Here is a 20,293-nt window from a genome sequence, read left to right on the forward strand (position 1 = left end):
AAAGTAGGCACAAAACTTTAAAAGGGTATGAAGTTTATTAATAGTAAATAAAAAATAGAGTAATAAGAATCAGAACAAAACTTTCAGAACACTTCTTCCTACAACCTTTTCCTTCTTATTGACAATGTAGAGAGAAAACCTAAAATTTTCAGTCAGTTTACCATCTCTATAACAGTTTTTCTTCAGTTCACTTAAGGAGAGGAGTCTCTCTTTCATGCTATGGAGATCTCTTCATAACAAAAGAGTACTCTCGTGCCTTCAATTACAATGAGTAAAAGCTGCCCAGAAAAATCTGTAATCGTGAAGTGCCTCCCATTTTTTCACAACTTTTCCCACAGCTGTGTTTATGGGCCATGTCAGCTTATGGGGTATTAGTTTAAAGATGAGCTGTTTAGGAGCAGAGGTTCTCTTCATCCATTTCTGAAATCATCTTCATCTCTGAGAACAGAGATCTTCTTCTTCTCTCCCCGAGGGCACAGGGTCTCATCACTCTACTCTCTTTCTCTGTACAAAATTCTCATGGGATCACAGCTACTTCAACGTTTGCTTCCTTCATCATGGAGGCCTTTGCTGAACAAGTCATCTCCCCATAGTTTTTAAAGCATTATATGGAAAAAGAGAGACTGATGTATCAATTACATCCTTCTCCATAGCTTTACAAGAGGATTTCAGCCCCAAGTTCAAGGCATCTCCTCATCCCTCCCATCTGGGACTCAACTTCTCCTCATTGACCTCAGTGTCTTCATGTTCCTGCTCTGTGTGCCTGCACTTTGTCCTTTCCTCTCATTCGACGGAGGATGGAGGCACTGAAAGAGTTAATATCTCTGCCGGGGCCTGCAGATGGTTCCGTGACCCCGGCCGGGTGGGGTCTTGTGGGTGAACCCCAAGGGTGGCAGAATATTGGTGGAGCCGGCCCGGCCCAGGGCTGCTCCTGAGGCCCGGCGGATCCTGGCTCGGCCCGGGCTGGCGGCGGGGCAGGGCTCGGTAGCACCCAGGTGTTGGCAACCGCAGCCATGGCCCGGCCCGGCCTCGGCCCCGCGGCCTCCCCTGCCCTGCCCGGCAGCCGATGGGGCCTGGGGGGCTCCCTGGGAAGGGGCCCGGCCCCACGGCAGGAGCCGCCTGGCCTGGCTGAGACGGGGGCTGGGCCAGCCTTGTTACCTCTTTGCTGGCCAGAAGGGAAAGAGACCCTCTCAGGCTTTCTCATCTTTAACATGTGTCTTCACAGAGGCATGTACACTTTCCTTAGTGGTTAAACAGACTGTCAATTCTCAGAGCTAATTACTGTTTGTTTGGGTTTTTTTTTCCAGAGACAGAGGAAACTGCTAGCAGCTTCATTTAGAACATCACTTCCATGATGCAAAAGCACCACAACATCACAGAACACAGAGCTCCTTTGTTCATATGTAGTGGTCATGTGCCCGAGGCCTCAAAACCCCTCCTTGGGAGATCTCTGGGCCCTCTCCAAGGTTTTTTCAAATGAAAACATGCAGCTCATAGTCTAAGAAAATCACCAGAGGACAGGGCCAGCCTGACCTGTCTGTCCTGGCTACTTTTGTCTGGGAGAAATCCTTGTACATAAGGAATTTGGGAGGCCAAATTCTAATTTTGGCCACAGCTCCTAGACATGAAGGCCGGTTCTTTTTCATAGGAATGAAGGAACAGAGCCCCTCTGTTTCCTGGGCATATGAGAGGTGACCATCAGAGGCCAAGGCCAGCCAGAGATGGCAGGTTTTTTCTGGGAGATATCCTTGCCTATAGGAAAATTTTTAGGGAGAGTACTAATTTTGGCAATGGGCATCTGAAAGGAGGGATGGTTCTTTTCCATAGCAAGGAAAGCACGGAAACCCAGTGTTGCAGGGGCAGATGTGAAGCCCTTGACATGCCAAGGTCAGCCACACCTGTCAGGTGGCCCCTGGGAGGCCAAGCCAGCCAGACCTATTCCATGTTCTCTCGGTTCCATGGGGCCTGACAGTGTCCACATGGTCTCTTGCTTACATGAGGCCCTGAGGTGCCTTAATGTCACCCCCTTGGTAACACAGAGCCCTGAAGGGTCGTGATGCTCTGCATGGTTCTGTCAGGCACCACAGAGCCATAATGGTCTCTGGGTTCCATGAAGCCCCACTATGTCACCATGGCCCCTTGGTTTCATGAGGTCCCCACAGTGTCCCAGTGATCTCCATGGGAAGGAAAGAACCCAGCCCCAGTGTAGCAGGGGCAGTCACCGGAGGCCATGGCCAGCCAGACTTGATGGTACTGGCAGATTTTGCCTGTGAGCAACCCTTGGATATACAGCTTTTTCCAGGTGGAATCCTAATTTCAGACATGGGCACCTGGATGACAATGACGGTTCTTTTCCACAGGATGGAAAGCATGGAACATTGGTGTATCAGGGGCAGATGGAAGGTGGCCATCAGAGGTCTAGGCCAGCAAGACCTCTCTGTCCTAGAAGCTTTTGCCTAAAAGCAACTCTTGGATATAGGGAATTTGGGAGGTGGAATCCCAGTTTCGGCCATTTCTGTGTAAACAAGAAGGACAGTTCTTTTCCATAGGAAGGAAAGCATAGAGCCCAATGTTCCAAAGGCAGAAAAGGAGAGCGGTGGCTCTTGGGAGGCCAAGCCAGCCAGACCTGTTTGTCCTCGCAGCTTTTGTCAGGAGGAATCCTTGGATATATGGAATTTGGGAAGAGGAATCTCTATTTTGACCACACACACCATGAGAAGAAATATAATTCTTTTCCATATGAAGGAAAGCCCAGAGCCCCAGTGTTTGGAAAGCAGGTGAGAGGCAGCCCCCAAGAGGCCAAGGGCAGCCAGACCTGTCTGTCCTGGCAGCTTTCACTGGGGAGAAATCCTTGGATGTATGGAGTTTTGGAGGTGCAATCCCAGTTTTGGCCATGGGCACCTGCTCAAGATGGATGGTTTTTTTTCCTATAGGAAAGAGGATGTGAAGTCCAAGTGTTTTGGAAGAAGATGAGAGGTGGCCACCCTCAGGCCAAGCCAAGCCACACCCATGTCTCCTGGCAACTTTCATCTAGGGGCTATCCTTGGCCATAGGGAATTTTGGAGGTGGAATCTCCATTTTGGCTGTGGGCGCCTGGACAGGAAGAAGAGTTCTTTTCATTAGGAAGGAAAGCACAGAGCCCCAGTGTTTCAGAGGCACATGAATGCCAGCCCTCTGGAAGCCAAGGCCAGCCAGACTTGTCAGTCCTGGCAGCTTTTGTCTGGGAGTTATCCTTGGATATAGGGAATTCTGGAGGTAGATTCCTAATTTTGGCTGTGAGTGCCTGGTCAAGATGGATGTTTTTTTCTGCTAAGAAAGAAAAGCACATGGTCCCAGTGTTTCAAAGGCAGATGAGAGATGGCCCCTGGGGGGGCCAAGGCTGACAGATCTGTCTCTCCTGGCAGATTTCTTCTGGAAACAATGTTTGCATATCAGGAAATTTGGAGGTGGAATCCCAATTTTGGCAATGGGCCCTGGAGGAGAAGGACATTTCTCTCCCCTAGGAAGGAAAGCCCAGAGCCCCAGTGCTTCAGGGGCAGATGAGAAGCAGCCCTCAACATGCCAAGGTCACCTGGACCCATCAGGTGGTCCCCAGGAGGCCCAGCCAGCCAGACCTGTTCCCTGTTCCCTTGGTTTCGCGGGACCCCACAGTGTCCCAATGGTCTCCTTGGTTCCATGAGGCCCTGGAGTGTCACAATGTTCCCCCTGCTTCTGCAGTGTCACAATGGCCCCGCGCTTCCATGAGGCCTTGCAATGTCACAATGTCTTTGTGGTTCCACAAAGCCCTGATGTGTCACCATGGCCCCTGGCTCCCTGTGCCCTCGCTGTGTCACAATGGCTCTTCTGTGACATTGCGGGCTCTACAAGGTCACCATGGCCCCTTGGTTCCATGAAGTTCTGTAGTGTCCCTGCGGTCTCTGTCAGAGGCTGGATGAGATCAATGTCCCAAGACACCTTGGGATGCTCGGAATGCCCGTGTAGGGCCAGGCCCGGGTCAGGCCTTGGTTTGTGGGGGGACAGAGCCCTGCCCCCTGCCCTGGCAGAGCTGTCAATCACACAGCAGGGGCCGTGCTATTCCAGCTCTAATTGGTCCAGCTGTCAATCAATCACACACTAAAAGCTGGTGCCATCCCTGACTCTGATTGGGCAAGCCACTGGCAGTCCCACCCCAGGGGCGGACCCATGAAGGCCCAGGGGGTTAAAAGCCGGAGTGCAAGGCCAGCCCATGCTCTGGATCCTGGGTTTCCTCTGTCAATGGTGCTGGAACCTGATCAGTTGGTACCTATGTGTCTGTCTTCTTATAGATTTTCTGTCGTTCTGTTGTTCTCTATTTCTTCTCCATCTAATCCTACTTACCTGGAATGTTTTTGAGTATCTTAACACCTTAAGTGTTAAGAGTTTTTAGGTAAATGGGCTAAGTGAAGTTAATGCTATGGTAAGAGTTTTATGTTGAAGTGGATGTTGTATTAAACTCTTTGCCAAAGTTCCTTGTTTGTCTATATTTTGCCAGTAAAATTTGTGCCATTTTGACCTCTTAGCTCAGTTTGTTAGAGCATGGTGCTGGTATCACCAAGGCTGTGGGTTCAATCCCTGTGTGGGCCATTCACTCAAGAGCTGGATTTGATGATCCTTGTGGGTCCCTTCCTACCAAGAATATTCTTTGCATCTGGCCATGTTGAGAATATCTGGTGTTTCTCCTGTGCACCAAACCCAAAGAAAGGAGCCTTTGGTTCCCCCCAGCATTTCAGTGTTCTGGCCCTGCAGGCTCACAATGGCCTCTTGTTTCCATGAGGCCCCTCAGTGTCACACTGGCTCCTTGATTCCATGGGCCCCAACAGTGCCACAATGATTACCTTGGTTCCACAACTTCCCACAGTGTCCTACTGGCCCCTTGGTTCCATGAGGATCTGGAAGGTCACACAGGTTTATGGCATTTGTCCTTGCTGCCCCTCACATCCCCCTGCCCCACCGAGAGTGCCCCGAGCCACCCGTGAGGGACAGGCCCTGCTGGCCCAGGCTGGGCTCAGGGCTTGGCCTTTCTGCTTCCCCCAGCCAGCCCAGGCCTTTCTCAGCATTGCAGTTCCCTGCCCAGAGCCTTGGGCTCCCTGCACTCCTGGCCTCAAGGATCTGCTCTCACCAGTCCCTGGGGAGCCTTTGGCACTCCCTGCCCTCACTGGGACCCAGCCATGCTCCAGGGGACTTGGAGTTTTGCAGCTGACTCCTTGAGCAGCTTCTTCAGCCTTCACTCAGTGTGTCAGGGTCCCAGACTCAGCCCCATATCCACCGTGGGGATCGTCAAAACACAGAAAGCTCTTGATGGACCTTTCTTAGGTGCTCTTCATGTGTCCATGGCTTGTGCAGCTGATTGGAGTCAGTCTAGAGTTCCTTTAAGGATGAAAGATTTCAAAGTATGCCTCATTATGGTTTTTTTATTTAATCAAGTATTTTTTTATGTTCCAGTTCAGAGAAGAGCTGATAGAAGCATTCCCCAGGTGATCTTGATGCTGAATGTCTCCTCAGGAGGTCTGGGCATGGAGAAGAATGAGCCCTTTGAGGGCTGACCCTGTTTGGACAAGCTGCTCCTTACCCCCAGCCTCACCATGTCTGGAAGGAGTGGCTCCTCCCTCTGGGCAGAGCACCTCACAGTGGGATGATATAATTTTTATCAGTCCTGCAGTTACACTCAATGGCCCATTAACAAAAGATATCTCCCTGGAGGGAGGATTGATTTGTTGAAGAGATAAAGAAAACTGCCCATTTAACAGAACATAACTGCCCTACCTCTGACAGATAGCAAATACAATACACGCATTATCTTTCAATCCAAAATAAGAGGAATTCAAATTAATAGAATGTAACTTAACATTGCTCAAATCTAACAATAATGAAGCTTAACTTTGTTTAATCTTATCAACCCTGAATTTGAATTAAATTAAACATCACAGAAATAAAAATTAATATCCTTAAAAGTTATACATACACCAAAATTTAACTTATTTTGATGCTATTCGTGAAAAAAACAGCACTATTAACTTGAACAATCTGCGAATGAAGTAACAGTATCATGGATTTACTGGAGGTATTAAAAGGATGTAATGAGTACGTCATGTTTTTATGTAATTTAGTTTTGAGAGAAGCCCATGGTAGCCACAAATTTTATGCCAGCATAAGTTTACTAAGACCATTTAAACTGCAGATTTATTGAAAGAAACAACAATGTGGAATTTGGCAAACTGCCCAGCAAACCAGCAGCTTCTTGAAATCGTATTTAGTGTAATTCCAGATGGTCAATTTACCAGCATTTCTGTTAAAGAACCTCTGGCCAGTGCCGTGGTGGGGGGGGCTGGCGGAGCCGTGCCAGGGGCTCGGGGGAACTGCGCCGGGAGCAGCCGAGCCACGCACCCCAAACTGCCCGCGGTTCCCCCTCCTGCCCCAGAGGCCGTGAATGTGCCTCCATGCCAGAGGGAAGGGGCAGGAGATCCCCCAGTGCATCCCCAGCAGGACAGCGTTGTCCTGCAGCCGGGGGCCATGCTGGGCTGGGAGATGGAGCAGGAGAGAGGAGAAAGGGGGCAGTGACTTCCTCCTCACCTGTCTGTGTGTCTCCGGGCATCTTCCTCTTCCTTGTAGCCTTCTCCTCCACTGGGCCAAGATTTGGGAATGGGAAATCCTGGTTTGGGGAAAAACAAGGGATGAGCACAGAGAGTCTGAAGGTCCTCTGTCCAAGTCCATCTCTAGAAGTCACCTGCTGTCCAGAAAAACCTTCAAAAAGCAAAAGTGAATTTAAAAAAGCCACCAGGAGTGTCCCATTTCCAGTCTCATCCCTCTGGGGTTCTGGTGGTCCCCTCTCTCATGGCTGCCAAGGATCCCAGAGCACCTGGGGATCCCCCCTCTCCAGGGTCCTACTTAGGGATGCTGGGGGATTTTGAGGTCCCAGGGTCCCTCTCTCCAGCCTCCCCCCAGTCCAGGCACTTGGGGCTCTCTCCTCTCCCCACCGCCCTGTCCTAGTTTAGGGCAAATTTGGGAGAAAACCTCCAAAAGGGGTTTCCTCTGGAAAGCAAATTCAAGCAGCCTCTTCCCCAATTAGTTTGGGAAAAGATTTCCTTGGAGAAAAGTGGAAAAACCTGTTTATTTAACAGACAAAGCATTCACAAGCACAGCAAATGACCAATATTAAACAATAAAACCTCTTGCCACTCCTAAAGAGATGACAAACTCAGAAAGTCCCTCTGTGAGCTGTAGCTCTGCTCACTCAGTCTCTTCTCAGTTTCTCTAGCACTGGAAATGCTGTGGACCAGGCTCGGGCCAATGGACCACAGGTGGAGCTGCCAGTGCTTTTCTGGATGTTGAGAGGAGGTTTAAACAGCTCTAAAGTAAAAGAAAACCCACAGTCCAGGGCACTTATCTGTCTTAGTGAGGTAAAAACTAACTAAAACCAAAGGAGAGCCCTGTCCTGCTATTTGTCTGTCCAGGAGCCAGAATATGTGCAGTTTCTTAAAAAACCTGCTCACTTGCTGCCTCCCTTCGCTCTCAGAACCAGCCTTAAAGGTGCAGAACTCATTTCTGGGCTAAAGAGATGAAGAAGGTATGAGCATGATCCCAGGTTCAGCCCTTCTGGGGGTTTGGGGGGTCTCTGTCCCTCTGACCCCGATGATGTTTGGGCAGGGTCACACCAGGGCTGAGAGGGACAGAGACGCCCCTGGCCTCCCCAGGGATGAGAAGGTCAGAGAGCCCCCCCAGGCCTGAGCACCCTCAGCAGTGAGAGGGACACAGAGCCCCTGGTCCCCAGCCCTGCACAAGCATTCCCTGAGGCCAGAGGGATGGAGACCCCCCAAACAAGCCCAGGGTGAGGGGACAGAGACCCCTGAGCATCCCCTGGGCTGAGAGGGACAGAGACTGCCCTGAGCATCCCCCTGGCATGGGGGTGAGAGGGAGGAAAACCCCCCAGGCATTCCCTGGGGTGAGAATGATGGAGACCCCCTGGGGAATGGCCTGGGGTGACAGGGACAGGGACAGCCCCTGGGGAATGGTCTGGGGTGACAGGGACAGGGACAGCCCCCACAAGCCCTTCCCATACATCCCCCAAGGTGAGAGGCACGAACAGCGACCCCTCGAGCATCCCCTGGGCACTGGACAAAATAAACTTGGCAGAAATCAAACTTAACTCTGCATAAACCACTTTGACGAATATTTGATTTTCCCACTAGTCACATGTGATGAAACGCAAACCAATCCCAAGCATTAATAAACTGACAATAGAAGCAATTTTGTGAAAATTCCAAGTTCCATCGGTTCCTGCACAGCTCCAGCTCAGCAGCTGGCAGGTTCCCATAAAAGAAAAGTGGAAATTTGGTGCAGTACAGATTATTAAAAGCAAGAGAAAGCTTTGTGTAACTATCACAAAGGTGACAGGGATCAATAGAATAATGATTCTCACATTTGGCAAAGTCCCTAAGCCTGTGAATTTGGGAGTTATTCAGGAACTTAGCTACCTTAGCTGGGCTTCCTGTGGCACTTTTAGCAGCCTTGTGTTCCTCACCTTGGGGTGAATGAACCTTGTCAGTCACACTGGTAATATTTGTTCCCTTTTCTCCAGTGATTTGAACAAACTTTTCAAGGAAGGACAAGAAAATATTTTCTTTACACTGGCCCCCCGCAACAGCCATTTTCTGCATCAGTTTTCCCATAAGTTGCTCAGAGGAAGCTGCATCCAAGTTACCAAATGTTCCTCTGGAAAGAAAGAGCCACAAGCTCCTCAGAGGAGGGAACCATGCTGTTGTCAAAGGCACTTGGATTCAGAGAACAGTGCCTAAACTCCCTGTGCCAAAATAATGTCACAATCCGATTAATAAAATTTTTAGAGATGTCTCTTCCCCAATTAAGGTGCTAATGAGACCAAATTTAAAGTAGATTTTATTGAATAGTAAATGTGAGGTAAAGAGAGAGAGATGGAAAGAAAGAGAAAAGGGGGGAGAGCAAGAGACAGGGACAGAGAGCCTCACTGGGGTGCGGCAAGTGTGACATTGTCCCCTGTGTATGTGGCCTTCCCGGGGTGGGGGTTTTACACCTGAGCCAGTTTGAGCCAGTAATCCCGAGCAGGGATTACCCCACTGTTTCAGGTTACAGTGCAAGATGGACCACACGCATGTTTTCAATCCCCATCTTGACAAACTGTTATAAACAGACAGGGCACTGTTCTTTATCTCTTCCATGACTCAGCCCTGATAACACCCTCCAGGGGCTCTCTTCTGTGAATGGGCCATTGAGTGTCCCTGAAGGACTGATAAAATGACATCATCCCATTGTGGGATGCCCCGCCCAGGGGGAGGAGCCAAGCATTCCTGCCTGGATATAAGCTGAAGCTTACAGCCCCAGGAGCACCTTGCCTACTGGATTCCCAGAGGACAAGAGCTCCATAAGCACCACTGGACCTTCAGAGGAAGACCAGACCCTTCTACAGGATCACTGCTTTGACAGAATCACGATCATCACTGCAGCCACCATTTAATGGGACTGCTCCCACCACCCTGACCAACAGGGTGTCAGGTTATATCCTGACTGTGTCAGTTTAAGGCAGTGTTTCTGTATCATTGCCTTGACCTTAATTTTCTTGTTAAATTGTAATTCTGGCTTAAAATCTCCCCCTGGTTTGACCTCAAACCAGTACAAAACTGAATACACTAATCTCTTGTTTTCCTCCCAAAACAGAATTTCACATCCCAAACCCACTGCCAGATGGAGGAGAAGGCTGCGAGGAAGAGGAAGATGCCCTGAGACATTCAGGCAGCTGAGGAGGAAGTCAGTGCCCCTTTCCTTATCTCTCCTGCTTCATCTTCCAGCCCAGCACAGCCCAAGGCTGCAGGACAGCCCCACTGCTAACGCCGTCCTGCTGGGAATGCACTGGGGGGATCTCCTTCCCTTTCCCTGTGGCACGGAGGCAAATCCAATCCTCTCCTTGCCCTGCCTTCCTCAGATTTGAGTGGCTCCATGGCACAGGAATCTAACAAGGAGGAAAATTCCCTGAGATTCCGCAGGAGGAAGGGCTTCAAACCCAGCCCAGGGTGCTCTGAGGAGGAAAGACCCACCCTGTGCCAGGAAGGTGGACAGAGCTTCAGCCAGAGCTCGGCTTATCCCCATCATGAAGCTCCTCATGGACCATCGGAGCTGATGGTCCATGAGGAGCTTCATGATGGGGATAAGCCCTACAAGTGCTTGGAGTGTGGGAAGAGCTTCAGGCAGAGCAGCACCCTGATCCGCCACCAGATGATCCACACTGGGAAATGGGCATGTGAGTGTTGGGAGTGTGGGAAGGGCTTCAGCTGCAGCTCAGAACTTGTCACCCACCAACGCATCCACACTGGGGAGAGGCCCTACGAGTGTTCCGAGTGCCAGAAGAGGTCTCACACCAGCTCCAATCTCCTCCAGCACCAGCGGATTCACACAGAAGAGAGGCCCTTCCGCTGCCATGACTGCGGGAAGGGCTTCAACCGCAACTCCCACCTTGTCACCCACCGGAGCATCCACACTGGGGAGAGGCCCTATGAGTGTCCCCAGTGTGGGAAGAGCTTCAGACAGAGCTCTCATTTGAGCAGACACCAACACAGTCACCAGTAAGGGAAGACATGCAAATGCTGCAATTGCAGGAAGAGCTTTGTGCACTGCTCCAACTTCATCCCCCATGGGAGAACCATGTTGGGAAGAGCCCTGGTGTGTTGTCTGTGATCCATGCTGGGAAGACACCTGTTTGTTTTCCTGCCCCTGCCAATGATATGATGTGAGCCTGAAGAACATGAGGGTCTGGCCAGTTGTCTGTGATCCATGCTGGGTGTTGTCTGTGATTCATGCTGGGAAGACACCTGTTTGTTTTCCTGCCCCTGCCAATGATATGATGTGAGCCTGAAGAACATGAGGGTCTGGCCAGGGCGGTGTTATACATTCACTCCGACCTCAGATCATTGCCATGGGCAGGAAAGGGACTCTCTCTGTCTCTCTCCCTGAGGAGAAGGGTGTCCTTTCCAGGCAGGTGGAAATTATGGCTGGGAAGTTGTGTTGTAGTTTTCCCTTTTTTATAACCCTTCTGTTGTCAATATTTTTCTGTTCCTGTTTGTTTTTATCTTGGTGCTGTTCCCAGTAAATTATTCTTTTCCCAGCCTGGGATCTTTGCCTTTTGTGCTTTCCATGGGAGGCGGGAGGGCAGCAAGTGGCAGCGCAGTTCTAGTGGGAGCAGGAAATTGGGGAATCCCATTCCTAAAGGCCAGCCTGTGGAAACCGAGCATCCCAGCTGGTCCCAGACCTGCTGGCCATGGCAACAGCCTTGGGAGCGGGTCCCTGCCTGGGGCTGTGGGAACCTCTTCCCACTGGTGCCCAGGGACAGGACAGGAGGGAACGGCTGCAGCTGAGTCGGGGCAGGCTCAGGCTCGATCTCAGGAAAAGGTTTTTCCCCAGAGGCTGCTGGGGCACTGCCCAGGCTTCCCAGGGAAGGCTCCCAGCTCCAGGGCTCTCTGAGCTCCAGCAGCGTTTGGACAGCGCTGCCAGGCCCAGGCTGGCATTGTTGGGGTGTCCTGTGCAGGGCCAGCAGTTGGACTCCAGGATCCTGATGGGTCCCTCCCAGCTCAGCCAATTCTGTGGATCTGGGATCCCATGACCCATAGCAACAGGGTCCTGGTGATCGTTGCCTGCTAATAATCAGATTTGTCACAGACCCTCAGAGGGGCTCCATGAGGACATTCCAAGAGTCTCCAGGCTGTTCAAGAGCTGGAATGTCACAGGCAGAGACAGGAGCTCCATGGACACCTCCCAGGGGTTTCTCGGAATGGTAAAGAGCCCTGTGCTCAGAGGCAGTCACAGCCATTCCATGGTGACATCCCAGGGCACCTTGGGCTGCAAAGGCACCGATCTGTCACAGGCACTCACAGGGACTCCACGGTGACATCCCAGGAGTCCCCAGGCTGCCAAAGAGCTGGGATGTGACAGACACTCCCAGGGTTTCCTGTCATAGGCACAGCAGGAGCTTCAGGCAAAGTTTGTTGGAGAAGCTCCTGTTAGGTCACGAGGTGCAGAAAGGATCCCAAATATCCCCCACAGATCCCCAAATGTGACTGTGGAGTCAGAGATGACACAGACTCAGGTCAGAAGGCTGAGAGCTAAAAGCCCCCCATTTATTCAATCCTCTTCTTTTATATTATTTATTATTTATATATTTATATTATATTTTATTTATATATTTATATTATATTTATATTTATATATTTATATATTTATATTATATATTCTTTTAGGTTTGCCTCTAGTGGACCTCATTGGTCATTTAATCAACACATTTCACATGATTGGCTAATGAAGAAAACACCTTCCATTAAACAACTTTATGGAAAAAAACAACCTATTCCAAACACCACCTGTGGATAGTTACAATTCTTTCTCTCCTGCTCCCTAAAAGTTCCCAGCCCAGTTCATGGGAAATCTTATCTTATTCTCTGTCTCTGACCGGACTGTCATATCCACACTCAAACACCCCCAAGAATCTCCAGGCTTTCTAAGCTCTTTTTGTGAGAACAGCCATGGAGCAGCTGGTTCCAATCCCAGCCCTGGAGTTTTCAAGTATTTGTGTGTAGAGAATTAATGAGGTGGAATTAACATTTTGTTGTGGTTTGACCAGGAAGTGAGTTTCTGGGAAAGTTGTGGTCAAACCAATCAGTGGCCAGATTTGAAAATTGCCACCAGGTGTGGCCACTGGGGACCTGGATACACCTCTGAGAACACACAGGGGTTAAAAGCAGAAGATACCCAGAGGGACTCTCTCTTTTGAGTCCAGTAGTGAGTTGATCTGAGCTCTCCCCTGCCCAGCTGTGTCTGGGTGGGGCAGGGGAGGCCATGCGGCCTGTGGGGAGGGAGGCCGGAGCCCTGCAAGGTGCAGGGTGGAGGAGATCTGGGATGTTTCGGGCAGCCCTCCCCGGGAGAGAATGATAGAGACTGTGCTGGCTTGAAATTTGATATCTTGTGCTGGCACCATGGCCAGGAGAAGAAGTGGGGGGGCGAGGTGCCCAGCTGCTGGCAGACCATGGCTGAGGTTTTAACCCCTTTGGTACTGAAACAATGGAAGCTGTAAAAACACTGATCCTCCTTAGCTGAGAATTGAGAGGGGACGGAGGATGGGCAAATGAGAAGAAGGTTTGAGTGAATAAAGAAATGCCAGCAGATGAGAAGTGCCATAGATGGAGGAGATGATGGAGTGGACTGTTGGGCTGGACTTTTCTCTTACATGGCCACAGGACAGAACCAATTTCTTCCTGTAATGTAGAGACTGTACCTTGGGGGAGGCGGTTGGCCAAAAACCAAAAGTGACAAAGCTGTTGTAAGAAGAAATAGATGGAACAGAGACTGATGAGGAGGGTGTGGTGGAGCCCTCTGCCTTCAGAGGAGAAAGATCTCTGTTCACGAGGCCCTTCGGCTCCAAGGGGTGAAATATGGGGGGGACAGGTGTCCCAAATGGTGAGAGGCTGCCACTTCTTGAAACTGAGCAAAGCATTCTTAAAAGGACCTAAGAAGCAGTTTAGATCCCTGGCCAGTGGTGAGAGCACTGGACATGGAAGGAAGATGATCACCAGGGCAGATTATCTCTGGGCGGCTGCCACGTGTGACATGGAAGCACAAGTGTGTTTCCTGGGGAGGCCCATGGTGCAAGAGGGAGACTCCTCTCTCCTGATGAACTGAGGGGAGGTTGTGTGAAGGATGGTATTGGACTAAGATTTGAATGTTAGAGGACTGGGGGGAGGAGGAGTGTTTTGGGAGTGTTCCATTGTGGATTGTTGTGTGTGGTTTTTTTCTTTTTTTTTTTTTCCCTCATGTTTCTGTGTTGTAGATTATTAAAGTGTTGTGTTTTTCCCTCCATCCCCAAGTTAAAACCTGCTTATAGTTCCGTTTCCGAGTCACATCTCACAATAACCATTTTGAAAATACATCTTTCATAAAGGCCCTGGCATTGTGCCAGGGTCAAACCATGACAGGGACTATTTCTACAATTCCATGGACTGAAATTGGCTGCAAAAATAATCTTAGAGCCATTTCAGTAATCTTGCACCTGTTACATGATTACTTGTTACAGACTGATGGAAAAGCTAGCACTTTTGCTCAACTTGCCAAGTGACATCTGGAATCCCTGAAGTACTTGTTAAAAATCAGTTTCACTGCCAATGCTGCCATATAAAAGTACTTTTTTTTCTCTTTTAGAGAAATGGATCATACACCCTGTACATATTACCCAGTCACAGAAAGAGTCACTGCTATAATTATTAGCTTTTCCCTGCGTGGAAACACGGTATGGGACACTGTTTGAGGCACTGGAATTGCCAGTGCCTTTTTGAGTGACACAAATGGAGTAATCTCAGTAGAGGTTTCCATATGTGCTTTGTTTGTGGTGGGAGGCAGGACCATGAATGAGTAAAAACTCAGCAGATGAGGGGTCCTATTAGTGGTTGGTTAAACCCTCTGGAGCCCAGCTGGCAAAGAGAAGGACATTTCTTCATATGGGTGATTTTCCAAACCAAGCTGCAACAAGCAGACAGGTGCTGGGGTGGTGATGGAAACCCAGTCTCAGACCCTGAGATGGTCTCAATCACTGGGGGAGGTGTTCACTAATTGCTAGAAAAGGTGCATTGTAACTAATTAAACATTAATCACCCTCTGTTCAGTGCTAAGCAGGGCTGTATCAGAACAACTCCCTTGAAATGAAAGAGTTGTCCTATGACTAATATACAGAAGTGTTGCCTGTCTTTGCCTTTCCCTGACTCTTCCCCATTCTTTTCTGCAGTTCCTAGGGCATGCCTAGCTGAAACTCATCAAGAATTACAATTTTATTTATTACAATTTTATAAAGCTCAGTGGAAATGCAGCCCTCAGTGAGCGTGGCAGGGAGCTCCAGGACAGGACACCTGGGCACCAGACCATGAAAGTCTGAGAGGGAACAGCCAGCAAATTACTGCCTCTGCAGGAAGTCTGAAATGTTCCATTCCATTTCTTTCACATATTAATGTTGCATTGACAGCTGCTCAAGCTTAAAACATCTTTAACTGAAAGGTTAAACGAGAGACATGGGAAGATCCCAAAGAAAAGGTTCATCTCTCTTTATAGTCATGTCATATGGATTTGTGTTACCCAGTGGCAAGTCTTTCTAGATGCAATTTATTCACAGTGAGTACTTGAAGCTTCTTGTATCCCTTACTTCCTTTTATTTGTGCAAGGCTGTTCAATACAACATCTGCATCCATGCTTCCTAATAGCTTCATCTGTGGATCTCTGTAAGTGGGTTTTTTTTGCATTGTAAGATGTACACAAAAGGTTTATTGTTGATTACACATACAATTTCTTACAAGTCAACACTGCTGTTGTAAAGAGGTTCTATAGCAAAACATATTTTGAACTGTTTTTTTCAGGCACCAACTTTCCTTTCAGTTTAAGACAAGTTAATTATAAATAAAATTAAATTAAATTTTGATTATAATGTATAAAATATTTGGGTTTTTTCTTAAAAAAACACCCAAACAACAACAAAGAAAAAGCATACACAATCCTTTAGCTTTAATGAATAACTGAATAATATGGGTCAGGAGAGGAGCTTCATGAAATACATATTATAGAAAAATGACTTAGATCTGACCTAAAACTTGGGCTTAGGCTGACCTGGGTGAGGTGTGAGGGCAGGGGGAGATGAGAGGTGGCCTGACTGGAAAAGAACACTGGTACACACAGCATGGAGCCAAGCATGGCTGTGGGCAAGGTCAGAAGGGAAAAGAAATAAAAATAATTACCAGCAGAAATGTGATGGGACAGGAGAGAAAAAATCTTCAGGTTTTTGGCAATTCTGGTGCCTGAGGGTGAAGCTGTCAGTGCACCTCAAGATCTGTGCACAGCCAGGACAGAGCTGCTTTGAGTTTCAGCTGTGAAATACTGTGTGGTGTGCCAGAGTGAACTGGGGAATGGAGGGACAGGGATTTCAGGGAACAAGTACCTGCTCTTTAGGGAGAAGAGCTGAGAGACTGCACCTTAAACCTTCATTTCTCCTTAGTGTGTGTGCAGGGTGATGTGCTGTTCTGTGCACATCTGTGCTGTTCTGTCTTATGGGAACTAATACCATGTTTGCTGTTGGTTTGGAGATTTCATACTGTTCCACCCCCACCCGTCAGAACATTTCATTACATCTCTCAGGCAACAGAAAGGACTTTTTGATTATTAGGTAAGTCATTATATTATTAGATATGTTTTTGAATATATGGGCAGAGCTGTCATTTTATAAGTCTGTCAGATGGCAGAAAACAACAGAGAATAAGGGGAAAAACATCAATTCCTACATCCATTTAGCTCATATTGCTAAACTAGTTACCCCCCACTTGTAACTGGGATTTAGAAGTGTGAGTATTGCTAAAAAAAGCCTTGGCACTGCTTACAGCAAACTTCAGGGGCCATTTGAAAGCTGTGGGCAATCCAGAACATCCTACACTGGAAATTTGGACAGATATCCCAAAAAGCCTTGGGCTTAACATCAAGTTCTGCATTTTCAGTCTGCACTCACTGCTGGAGAATGGATATTTGCAGAGCCTGAGCTACAGTGTCTTTGTAAGTTAAGCAATAAATAAAAATTTAATTCATAATCCTGGCATATTCTTCAACTCAGAATTAAAATTTTCATGTCTTTTCCACTTGTAGATCTACTTCTACCACAGTCAGTGATGTTATATCACTGCAGAAAGACATCTCTTACAATTGTATTTTACAAGGCAACTGAGTGCCAGTGTCACTATGCAGAGTCCCTTGGCAATTGTAGAGACATCTCCTCCAGAATATGGAAATATTCACTTGTGCATGTGCATTTTCCTGGACGCTTATCCCCTAGAACTTTTAAATTAGTGCTCTATTCTGATCACCAGGAGTGCAATTTGGCAATGTCCTGTTGTATACATTGAGTGTGAAGGCACACAAGAGAAAATGTGATTCCCCATCCTGTGAAGAAGTTTTCTGTATGTGAGATCTTAGGACCTGAGTTAGTTTACACTGACTCAGGGGCAGAACAGAATCCTGTCAGAAGGTGACACAAAATGGATTCTGCAGGGTAAAGCCATTTCCAAAAGATCTGCTCCACATCTTCTCCATACTAAGACTTTGATAGCTGTACATTGCAACACATCTCTCACCACAAGAAGCACTATTTCATTCCAGAAACATTCCATCCTGCACTAAAGGATGGCACTGAGAAACTTCACTGACTGTCCATCTAAATTTCTCTTCTTATTCCACTGTTTTACATGATGGTTTTGGTCTCCTTAATGCCATCTCACAGATTTAGACAAGAATTCTTTTACTCACTAAGAAGTCAAATAAGGGGCTAATTTTTTGCAGGCAGTGCATAAACATACACTGGAAACATACACTGGACCAGATATTCCTATCAAAAGCAGATAAACATGAATAAATCCTAGATCAAACAAGGGATTCAGGGTACTTGCGGTTCAGTTGTTTTGGTTTAACTATCACCTTGTCTACAGGAACAAATCAGCTGTGAATACTAAAAGTTCTTAGCAGAGATTTTTTTTTCTGGGCCTGTGCAATGCTCTAAATTTATTTTTGTCCCTTACCACAATATTTCCTGTAAGTTGACCAGACTGTATCACAGAAACTCCAGGCAGAAAATTGATGAACATCAAAAATCCATGGCTAAAGCCTCTCCCTCAGCTCTGGAGCCACCACACATGCTGTTGATACAGCCTTTTGTGCGGAAGGGGCATGGTACCACCACAGTGATGTTTCCACAACCAAGGTGCAGATGTGAGATGAATGGCCAAGATGAATCCAAAGATGAAGGAGTGCCTCAAGAGTAAAGTAAACTGCAAATAACCAGGAAAAGAAAGAAAAAATACCCAGGTATGTTCATGCACAGGCACGCACACTGATATTTCTCAAGGTGGACTGGTTTGATAAAAATTATGACCTTTTTTCCTCTACCCTATTTTATTTTCCAGTACTAAAAATATTGCAAGTGCCTGAGGTGTAAGTCAGAGCAAGCCTCCATTATCACTGCAGAGACTTGGCAACTTTGCTCATTAGGCTTCCTAGGATCTGACTGAGTGACCTTGTTTGGTGGGAAGGCACAGATGGAGTCTGTCAGTAAATCTTGTTCATGTAGCAAGTATTCCTGCTGCTAGATGAGGTTTGCACCTTGTACGAGTGTTTCTAGCCCCAGTAAACAACCACTGTTCCCTCCTCCCACTGTCAGCCCCTTATTTCATCCACCAGGTACTCCAGCACTCCTTTTTACTGTCAATTACCAAAAAGAAAGAGAACATCTCGCTGTGAGTGTAGGATGATCTTTCTCTCAAAGGCAGTCGTGCACCTCACTTCTAGAGAAGCTGATGTTTGCTTTTACATTTGGTTGTTACCTGATAGACCCTAAGGCTTTCTTCTGCTGTGAGTCTGTTCCTGAGCTTGAGAAATAATTCTATGATAGGAGTGCAGTTTTTTACTAAAGTCATACTCACACCGTTGTACTATACAATATAAATAACTAATATATAAGTAATAAATAAAAGGTTTATCTATGAGCCAATTTTAAGTGGTTTAAAATTTCAGGATGTAGCCTATTTAGTTTCAGTGAGAAAATAAAAAGCTGCTTTTAAAGTTCATTCAGCTTCTAAAGGGCAATGCTAAAAATGTGACACCACCTTGGTTCAGTGAATGCCTTTGGGTAAAAGAAGAGGGATACAAGAGTAACTGAAATATTTAAGTAAAATTCAGTGTTGTGACCCTGAACACCAGGACAAAATTCACATTGTATAAGCCATATTTCTAAGTGCAATAAACCATATCTATAAGTGATATTTTCTAAGTGTTTTGCACTGCTGAAGTACAGTGGCAAAGCTGAGAGTGGTTAGGGACTCCCATTTTTTCAGTGCTGCCTTCAGATTTATTTACTAAGTTCCCCATCCAAAGGCAGATGTGAAGACATCATTCCAAAGCGACAGCTTTGCATATTTTGAAATGATATTCCATCCTGCTTTGCAGATGAAAGAATCAAGCTTGACATCAGAAACTGGGATGGATTTCTAGTGTCTCTTCCCTGACCACTTGGTTCTACAGGCTAGTTCAGGGCTCCCGCACAAAGAATTCTGAGCCTGAATCCAAGGAAAAGCAGCTTTCTGCTGCCTGTGCCTGTCCCTGCAGGAGGGGCTGCTGCAGGGTGCTCTGCAGCACCTGGTGACTTGGATTGCTGAGAAGGAAGGAAGAGAACAGACAGAAGCCACCACATGGCTTTTACTGCTGCCTTTGCACCCCTCATCCCTCTTCTAAAAGCCAGCAAGGCTCTGCAATGGAAAGCCAGCACTGCTCACAGCCCTACTGAGGCTTATAGTGCCTGCTTGTTTGTTTTTAAACACGATAATTTATCTTATCCCATGGGTGTTTCTGCCAAGTTCTTGTTGCTTCCAAAGTTCCAACATTTTATTAGTTAAACTTCTCTGTGCTGCTTGCTACTGTAGGGATTATGAAAAGAAATTAAATTTAGGGCACCAAAGTTCATCACAGGCAGAGGAATAAAACCTCCTTGCAAGCTTAATTACAAGAAGAAGGTGGGCTGATAACAGATAATATTTTGCTAGCTAGTCACCAAAGGTAGGAGAAGGTAGAAAAGTACATACTATTATTATTTAAAAATGCATAATATTACAATATAATAATTATATTATATTACATATTATTATTATTAAAATCTTTAAGTTGCATAGAAGGTGATGTCCAGGTACTGATACAACAGGAATGGGAAAGGCTTCTCAGGGTCTGATGGGAAAGAAATCAGCAGAGTGTGTTAAACAGATAAATGGGACAGAGGAAGATGTTCTAGGCAGAAATATGCCGGAAATATTTTGAAGCAGAGTCCTGGCAAAGTGTTTTCAATGTTGTTGTTAGTAAGGTTTGAATAACACTGGTGTATCTTGACCTTGGCTTCGGGCTTTCAAGCAAGTGAAATTATGTGCTGGTATGACCCATGACTTCAGAGAGGTGTCCCTTTCCTGTGCCTGTGCTAAGGGGCTAGAAAGTCACCCAATCTGTGTTGCTTGCTCCTTTGAAACGACTCAGTAGTGTAAGAGATAACTACATCTGTTTTCAGACAATAAAACTTGATATAATTCCTTGGGGAAAATCCTCCCTCAGTGTGTGCATGTAGATCATCTGCACATTTCACAGGAAATATATGCTGGTCAGCATAAGTTCTGTAAATTTAATAATAATAATTAAAAATGTAGGCAAATCT

At 47.1% G+C, this 20,293-nt stretch overlaps 1 long non-coding RNA gene across 1 annotated transcript in view; it reads right to left on the reverse strand.

Annotated features, from left to right (window-relative positions):
- Positions 1-1,129: 1,129 nt before the first annotated feature.
- Positions 1,130-20,293, reverse strand: part of LOC135278272 (uncharacterized) — a 29,800-nt gene continuing 10,636 nt past the window's right edge. The window contains exons 2-3 of the long non-coding RNA XR_010345815.1: positions 6,589-6,667; positions 1,130-5,525 (exon numbers count right to left, since the gene is read on the reverse strand). This is a non-coding gene — a long non-coding RNA (uncharacterized LOC135278272). The remainder of the gene's footprint in view (positions 5,526-6,588; positions 6,668-20,293) is intronic.

This window comes from Passer domesticus, chromosome 11 (assembly GCF_036417665.1).
Source record: "Passer domesticus isolate bPasDom1 chromosome 11, bPasDom1.hap1, whole genome shotgun sequence".
Classification (NCBI taxonomy): domain Eukaryota; kingdom Metazoa; phylum Chordata; class Aves; order Passeriformes; family Passeridae; genus Passer; species Passer domesticus.